This window comes from Brienomyrus brachyistius, unplaced genomic scaffold (genome assembly GCF_023856365.1).
Source record: "Brienomyrus brachyistius isolate T26 unplaced genomic scaffold, BBRACH_0.4 scaffold145, whole genome shotgun sequence".
NCBI classification, from domain to species: Eukaryota; Metazoa; Chordata; class Actinopteri; order Osteoglossiformes; family Mormyridae; genus Brienomyrus; species Brienomyrus brachyistius.
Window position 1 is genome coordinate 40,341 of NW_026042420.1, and position 10,085 is coordinate 50,425.

Here is a 10,085-nt window from a genome sequence, read left to right on the forward strand (position 1 = left end):
AGTCTTAGCATTATGGAAATGTAACAGGTGTGTGAATTGTGTCTAAACATGTGGTTAAACTTTGATTGTGTTTGTACATGCAAAAATTTGATCAGAGTACTGTTTATTAATGACAATGTTACTTTTAATCTGAACAACAGTGGCAGCACCAAGGAAAAGCTTGGGGGGGGGGGCTCTAGCTCCTCCTCCAATGACCATAGTACCCCCACAGCACCCCCAAAATATTGGTTTCATTTTTTCTTTAACTATCTGTAAAATCTGTATATTGTGTAAGACATTTTTGCGGTTTTTACAGCATACTTGTAGTGTATTTTTTCTTCAAAGTACACATAGAGGCTCTGTGAGCTAGACGTTAGAATTTCATATTTTATCCTATTTTATCCATGCTGTAGCTTATCGTGCTGTGTGCTTCTATACACCATCTACATAAGCTGAAAAGCTAAAGCACCCGGTCTAAATAATCTCACTCCCCTATAGCACCTGTAGCATTAAGTCACTGGCGCTGCCACTGCTGAATAAACGACTCCAATCTGACTAAACCGCTTAACTTTTCCTCCCCATGTTACATTTCAGGACAAACGACGTAATATGTGTCCTTCTGATAAACCTCTTCTCAGACCTAAAACTGCCTTGGCTTCCAAGGACACTAAAGAAGCTGAAGGAGACCGTCTGGCTGTTTCTGATGGCTGATGGTCCTGCAATGTGGACCAGAGGAGGAAACTGGGAGGGAAAATGCTTTGCTTTATATCATGCCCACCCAAAGCCCCCAGTGAGTAAGCCATAGGCGCCGATAGCATGGAAAAACTCCCAAGAAGGAAGAAACCTTGGGAGGGACCAAACTCAAAGGGGGAGCCCATCCTCCTGGGGCCGGCAAAGTGTAGGTGCAGGATCACAAAAAAACTTGACGAGAGAAACGAGAGAATTCGACTGTCCCTCACAAAAACTGTAAAGTTTTAGTGGCTAAATTGCTTTTTCTATGCCTTTTCAAACAGGAGGAGATTTGTTTGGCTATACGTAGAAATTTTCTATACAATTTAGACAGCACAGAATCATTAACCTACTTTAATGCATTTATTAATACAACCACATATTTCACACATTTTGACATCAGTCATGCAGTGAAGATACAGTCTCTTTATTTCTTGACGCCAACCCTCCCCATTAATCCGGGCTTGGGACCGACACCTAGTTGAGCTGGCTTTCTCCCTTAAGTGGCTGGGTTAGGCTAAACTATGTACATATTTATGAAGACTACTATAAATTTATAAAGACCTCCCTAAATATGTAGTCTAACAAAACGCAGTTTAAAGAAGGTAGCCTACCTGGTAAACAAAGAAATTAAAAGGCCCACAGCATATAATCGGGCTATATCCAAGCAGTTTTTAAGAACGTAACCTACATGGCGAAATTGAATTACTTTCTGGACCAACAAACGCAACCAGACATGAACATTATGCACCTTCCTAGTCTTGATGTATGTCGTCATACAGATGAGGACGTTAAGGCAGCCTTTAGGTCCGACCCATCATGCACTGCAGTTTTTTGCAAATTCCTCAGATGGAAAACCATTAAATACCTCTTCTATTACCTTATATTACCTTATATTCATGTAATAAATATACAAATATCAATTAGTTGGAAATCAGCCAGACAGACGTAATTACTACAAATGGTTTCCACTGTATTTGTGACTCTGAGTGCCGCAGGCTTGGATGCAGTGCCGCACCATTTTGTAAGTAAATTAATAAATATTAATGAGACATCACCTACCACCCTGCAAAAAAGAAATTTGCCGCTCGTCCCCCTGCACATGAACCAACATGGCTGTGTCAACCAGCGGAGCTCCGGAGCCTCTGGAGAAACACGCGGCAAAAAAGGCTCGCATACGGTCTTCCAGAGTTTGGGAATACTTCAGTCATGACACCTTTTCTGCGCCTCTACTGTAGCTGGCGTTAATGACGCTGTTTCAGCCATTTTATATTTTCTGTTTACTTATTCTGTCATGTAAGACTGAGACAAATTATCGTTTACGACTATTCTTACACACTGTAGCCTGACTTGCTGACTTAAGTAAGCTTAACTATAAGCTACCTTTGCTAGTGTTTGTGAATAACATGTTTCTCTAGTTATGAAATTATTCCATGTTTTAGCATCTGTTTCAACATTAAAGTCAAATTGGTATATTGAAATATGTAAAAACTATTGAACTATTAGCTTAAGTCTAACATAGAAAATCCTACTGAATCTCTTAAGATTTTCCTTTTTTGTTAATGCACTAATGTTTAAGAAGTGTCTTAAATTGAATTTCAGATTTGTGTGTGGGTGGGAGTGGGTGAATTGTATTAAATTCATACATTCATTCTTTTGGCTCAGACATTACTGACCTAAAACAAATTGAGGCATTGGGTAAGTGCTTAAATTAGCTACTAAATGGCAAAAAATATTCTAAATATCACATTTTCCATTCTTCGGTATAATTTTAATGAATCACCTATGCTGCCAAACATTAACGCATAGATTGTCACAACACTCTATGTTTTAGTTCTTCTTTATGTGTATAGGACGGTGTGATGGTTCTGGTGGTGGGTGTGGCCGACGCTGCTCGCGATGTTTGGCTATGCTGCAGTCCCAGGGACCAAGTTGGAACACATTTCCACCTTCAAGCTTAGGTGGAAAAACGGCACCGAGACCCAGCAGCAGGACAACTTCTTGTCCAGACAACCAGCCCTGCTTCATCATTGAAGTAAGCCCTGTGAACAGGAGCGAGATGTACTTCTGCAGTGGATGTTATAGCGGAAAGAACATCCCCATCCTCACGTCTGCCGGAGTGCCCCCTCAAGTGGGTGTGTGACTTAACTCGATGGATGAATTGGACAGAATGTACTGTTACTAGAGGTCGACCGATATGGGTTTTTCAAGTCAAGGGTCAGGCGATGGCCGATATATGCTGCTGATTTTTTTTGGCCGATAATTGGACGTTTTCCCCTCTATTTGCATGGTAAAATATCACACTAATAATAACAAACGATACACAAAATTTCTCAATTTAGCATTTATTGAATACTCAACTTGGAAACAATAACACATTTATAAACAATAAAAATAGCAGCATCAGAATCTCTGTTAGTGCACAATATAGCAGCAAACTCCTCATGTTTGACGGAAGGAAATTTGTAAACAATACAAAAAGGAATAAGCATGTTATCTTTAGTTGTAATCCCACTTCCAGTCCCTGAGTCTTACTCACCACACTCATACTTCACAGCAAACAGACAGCAGTTAATTAACCAGAAGAGAAAAATGCAAAAACACAACAGAACTTGTAAATAATAACAAACTAATAGACAATAAAAATAGCAGCATCAGAATCTCTATTAGTGCCAAATATAGCAGCAAACTCCTCATGTCTGACGGAAGGAAAATTTGTAAATACACAAAGGAATGAGCACATCTTCAGTTTTAATCCCATTTCCAGTCCCTGAGTCTTCCTCATCCCACAAGCAGGCAAGGCATGTCACCCCGGTTGTGTGACACTTATTTTATATAATAAAATAAGTGCCCCCTGCGGCCCCAGAGCCCGAGCAGCCGTCTCCGCTGCCTGCAGCTACCGCGCCCACGTCCGAGGCGCTTTCCCTGCCTGCAGCTCCCGGGCAGGCGCCCCCTCTGCAGCCTGCAGCTCCAGTCCCTGGCCCCACTCCAGTCCCTTCTCCCCCTGTGACTCTGGTACCCTCACCCCGACGAGCCCGACCCCGGCCGCAGGTCCTTATGTCTGTGTCCCATAAGGGGAGAGGACACAGACGCACGGCTGGGGTCCCACCCGCCCAGCCCCCTGGCTCGCCCTCCCTCGCCGGCGCTAGGGCTTGGTCGGCACCTGCGGGTCCTGGCCCTCCGGGTCGGCTGTCGTCTGCGGGTCCCCCTCCGCGGCCTCGTCGCCCTGCCTCGGTCCCTCCTCCGGCGTCTTATCGGTTGCCTGCGGGCCCCCCGACGGCGGCTCCTCATTCGCCTGCTGGTCCTCCCGCTCTGGCGTGTCGGAGGACGTCGCCGTCTGCTGCGGCTCCCCCTCTCTCCTTGCCCTCGCCAGGGTCCCTTCCAGCTCCTTCGTCCCCTTCCCTGGTCTCCCCTCCGACTCCCTCCTTCGTCCCTGCGTCTGTCCCTCACCCCGTCTCCTCGGCCCCTCCGGCTCCGGCCTCCCGGCCGCCTGCAGCCCTTCCGGCTGCCTCCCGTCGCCCGCTGGGTCTCCCTCGGGCTCCTCTTGGTTCCCCCTCCTTCTCTCCCTGGCCTCCCGTCTTTGTCCCTCCTGCCTCTGCTCCCCCTCGCTTTGTTCCTCCTGTCTCTGTCCCTCCTCTCTTTGTCCCTCGTCCCTCTGGCTTCTGCTCCTCTTTCCCCGATGTTCCCTTCGTTCACTCCCGGTCCTTTTGTCCTGCCTGTTCCCTCCGTGTCCCCCTTTCTGATCTGTTTCTCTGCCTTTCCTGTCTTATGTCAAGTCTTGTCCTGGCTCCTTCCCCTGTGCCAGTTCTGTCTGTCCGTTCTGTTCCCTGTCCCTCATTAATGAGGTTTTATATAGATATACATATATGCCCGGCTTGTCCGCTCCTCGTGTGTGCCACGCCCCCTGATTACCCACGTGTGCTTCCCTGATCGTCTCCTGCTTTGCCCGATTACTTTGATTAGTCATGACCTATTTTAAGTCCTGGTCTTACCTGTTTTCCCTGTCCGTCATTGTAGTTTGTCAATGCCTGCGTTCCGTCCTGCTCTACCCGCTCCGTTTCCCCGATTAAAGACCCGTTTTCACAAACACAAAAAAAACTATATGTATACATATACATACACTGAACAAAAATATAAACGCAACACTTTTGTTTTTGCTCCCATTTTTCATGAGATGGACTTAAAGATCTACAATTCATTCCAGATACACAATATTACCATTTCTCTCAAACATTTCTCACAAATCAGTCTAAATGTGTGATAGTGAGCACTTCTGCTTTGCTGAGATAATCCATCCCACCTCACAGGTGTGCCACATCAAGATGCTGATCTGACATCATGGGTAGTGCACAGGTGTACCTTATACTGCCCACAATAAAAGGCCACCCTGGAATGTGCAGTTTTGTCTCACAGCAAAATGCCACAGATGCCACAAGCATTGAGGGAGCGTGCAATTGGCATGCTGACAGCAGGAATGTCAACCAGATCTGTTGCTCGTGCATTGAATGTTCATTTCTCAACCATAAGCCGTCTCCAAAGGCGTTTCAGAGAATATGGCAGTACATCCAACCGGCCTCACAACCGCAGACCACGTGTAACCACACCAGCCCAGGACCTCCACATCCAGCAGGTTCACCTCCAAGATCGTCTGAGACCAGCCACTCAGACAGATGATGCACGGCCCCATGTTGCAAGGATCTGTACACAGTTCTTGGAAGCTGAAAATGTCCCAGTTCTTGCATGGCCAGCATACTCACCGGACATGTCACCCGTTGAGCATGTTTGGGATGTGCTTGACCGGCGTATACGACAGCGTGTACCAGTTCCCACTAATATCCAACAACTTCGCACAGCCATTGAAGAGGAGTGGACCAACATTCCACAGGCCACAATTGACAATCTGATAAACTCTATGCGAAGAAGATGTGTTGCATTGTATGAGGCAAATGGTGGTCACACCAGATACTGACCGGTTCTGAGTCCCCAGACCCCCAATAAAGCAAAAAACTGCACATTCCAGGGTGGCCATTTATTGTGGGCAGTATAAGGTACACCTGTGCACTACCCATGATGTCAGATCAGCATCTTGATGTGGCACACCTGTGAGGTGGGATGGATTATCTCAGCAAAGCAGAAGTGCTCACTATCACACATTTAGACTGATTTGTGAGAAATGTTTGAGAGAAATGGTAATATTGTGTATCTGGAATGAATTGTAGGTCTTTAAGTCCATCTCATGAAAAATGGGAGCAGAAACAAGAGTGTTGCGTTTATATTTTTGTTCAGTATATATATTTATGGGTGTATCGAGACTAGATGGTCAGTATGGATAACTAAGGTGCACTAAAACTGGGTGAGCAGGCAAGGCATGTCACCCAGGTTGTGTGACAATTATTTTATATAAATGTATATATGTATATATATATTCCATCCACCATCCCTCCTTTACAGAGAACTGCGTTATTTTTATTGTCCATTACGAAAAAAATAAAAAAACTATATATATATATATATATATATATACATATATATTTATGGGTGTATCGAGACTAGATGGTCATTATGGATAACTAAGGTGCACAAACTGGGTGAGCAGGCAAGGCATGTCACCCAGGTTGTGTGACAATTATTTTATATAAATGTATATATATATATATATATTCCATCCACCATCCCTCCTTTACGGAGAACTGCGTTATTTTTCTTTTCTATTGCTAATAAAAAAACTATATATATGTACATGTATATATATATATATATATATATATATATATATATATATATATATATATATATATATATATGGGTGTATCGAGACTAGATGGTCAGTATGGATAACTAAGGTGCACTAAAATTGGGTGAGCAGGCAAGGCATGTCACCCAGGTTGTGTGACAATTATTTTACATATATGCATATACATATTCCATCCACCATCCCTCCTTTATGGAGAACTGCGTTATTTTTATTGTCTATTGCAAAAAAAAAACAGAAAAACTATATATATATATATATATATATATATATATATATATATACATATATATTCATGGGTGTATCGAGACTAGATGGTCATTCTGGATAACTAAAGTGCACTAAAATTGGGTGAGCAGGCAAGGCATGTCACCCAGGTTGTGTGACAATTATTTTATATAAATGTATATATATATATATATATATATATATATATATATATATATATATATATTCCATCCACCATCCCTCCTTTACGGAGAACTGCGTTATTTTTCTTTTTTATTGCTAATAAAAAAACTATATATATATACATATATATTTATGGGTGTATCGAGACTAGATGGTCATTATGAATAACTAAGGTGCACTAAAATTGGGTGAGCAGGCAAGGCATGTCACCCCGGTTGTGTGACAATTATTTTATATATATATTCCATCCACCATCCCTCCTTTACGGAGGACTGCTTTATTTTTAATATCCATTGCGAAAAAAAAACACAAGAAAAAAAGAAAAAATATCTATATATATACATATATATATATATATATATATATGGGTGTGTCGAGACTAGATGGTCAGTATGGATAACTAAAGTGCACTAAAATTGGGTGAGCAGGCAAGGCATGTCACCCAGGTTGTGTGACAATTATTTTATATAAATGTATATATATATATATATATATATATATATATATATATATATATATATATATATATATATATATATATATATTCCATCCACCATCCCTCCTTTACGGAGAACTGTGTTATTTTTCTTTTCTATTGCTAATAAAAAAACTATATATATGTACATATATATATATATATATATGGGTGTATCGAGACTAGTTGGTCATTATGGATAACTAAGTTGCACTAAAATTGGGTGAGCAGGCAAGGCATGTCACCCAGGTTGTGTGACAATTATTTTATATATATGTATATATATATTCCATCCACCATCCCTCCTTTATGGAGAACTGCGCTATTTTTATTGTCTATTGCAAAAAAAAAAAAAAAAAAAAACAATACATATATATACATATATATTTATGGGTGTATCGAGACTAGATGGTCATTATGAATAACTAAGGTGCACTAAAATTGGGTGAGCAGGCAAGGCATGTCACCCCGGTTGTGTGACAATTATTTTATATATATATTCCATCCACCATCCCTCCTTTACGGAGAACTGCGTTATTTTTATTGTCCATTGCGAAAAAAAAAAAACTATATATATACATATATATTTATGGGTGTATCGAGACTAGTTGGTCATTATGGATAACTAAGTTGCACTAAAATTGGGTGAGCAGGCAAGGCATGTCACCCAGGTTGTGTGACAATTATTTTATATATATGTATGTATATATTCCATCCACCATCCCTCCTTTACGGAGAACTGCGTTATTTTTCTTTTCTATTGCTAATAAAAAAACTATATATATGTACATATATATATATATATTTATGGGTGTATCGAGACTAGTTGGTCATTATGGATAACTAAGGTGCACTAAAATTGGGTGAGCAGGCAAGGCATGTCTCCCCAGTTGTGTGACAATTATTTTATATAAATGTATATATATATTCCCTCCACCACCCCTCCTTTACGGAGGACTGCTTTATTTTTAATATCCATTGCGAAAAAAAAACACAAGAAAAAGAAAAAATATCTATATATATACATATATATATATATATATATATATATATATATATGGGTGTGTCGAGACTAGATGGTCAGTATGGATAACTGAGGTGCACTAAAATTGGGTGAGCAGGCAAGGCATGTCACCCAGGTTGTGTGACAATTATTTTATATATATGCATATACATATTCCATCCACCATCCCTCCTTTACGGAGAACTGCGTTATTTTTATTGTCTATTGCAAAAAAAAAACAGAAAAACTATATATATATATATATATATATATATATATATATATATATATATATATATATATATATACATATATATTCATGGGTGTATCGAGACTAGATGGTCATTATGGATAACTAAAGTGCACTAAAATTGGGTGAGCAGGCAAGGCATGTCACCCAGGTTGTGTGACAATTATTTTATATAAATGTATATATATATATATATTCCATCCACCATCCCTCCTTTACGGAGAACTGCGTTATTTTTCTTTTCTATTGCTAATAAAAAAACTATATATATATACATATATATTTATGGGTGTATCGAGACTAGATGGTCATTATGAATAACTAAGGTGCACTAAAATTGGGTGAGCAGGCAAGGCATGTCACCCCGGTTGTGTGACAATTATTTTATATATATATTCCATCCACCATCCCTCCTTTACGGAGGACTGCTTTATTTTTAATATCCATTGCGAAAAAAAAACACAAGAAAAAGAAAAAATATCTATATATATATACATATATATATATATATATATATATATATATATATATATATATATATGGGTGTGTCGAGACTAGATGGTCAGTATGGATAACTAAAGTGCACTAAAATTGGGTGAGCAGGCAAGGCATGTCACCCAGGTTGTGTGACAATTATTTTATATAAATGTATATATATATATATATATATATATATATATATATATATATATATATATATATATATATATATATATATATATTCCATCCACCATCCCTCCTTTACGGAGAACTGCGTTATTTTTCTTTTCTATTGCTAATAAAAAAACTATATATATGTACATATATATATATATATATGGGTGTATCGAGACTAGTTGGTCATTATGGATAACTAAGTTGCACTAAAATTGGGTGAGCAGGCAAGGCATGTCACCCAGGTTGTGTGACAATTATTTTATATATATATGTATATATATATTCCCTCCACCACCCCTCCTTTACGGAGGACTGCTTTATTTTTAATATCCATTGCGAAAAAAAAACACAAGAAAAAGAAAAAATATCTATATATATATATACATATATATATATATATATATATATATATATATATATATATGGGTGTGTCGAGACTAGATGGTCAGTATGGATAACTAAGGTGCACTAAAATTGGGTGAGCAGGCAAGGCATGTCACCCAGGTTGTGTGACAATTATTTTATATAAATGTATATATATATATATATATTCCATCCACCATCCCTCCTTTACGGAGAACTGCGTTATTTTTCTTTTCTATTGCTAATAAAAAAACTATATATATATGTACATATATATATATATATGGGTGTATCGAGACTAGTTGGTCATTATGGATAACTAAGTTGCACTAAAATTGGGTGAGCAGGCAAGGCATGTCACCCAAGTTGTGTGACAATTATTTTATATATATGTATATATATATTCCATCCACCATCCCTCCTTTATGGAGAACTGCGTTATTTTTATTGTCTATTGCAAAAAAAA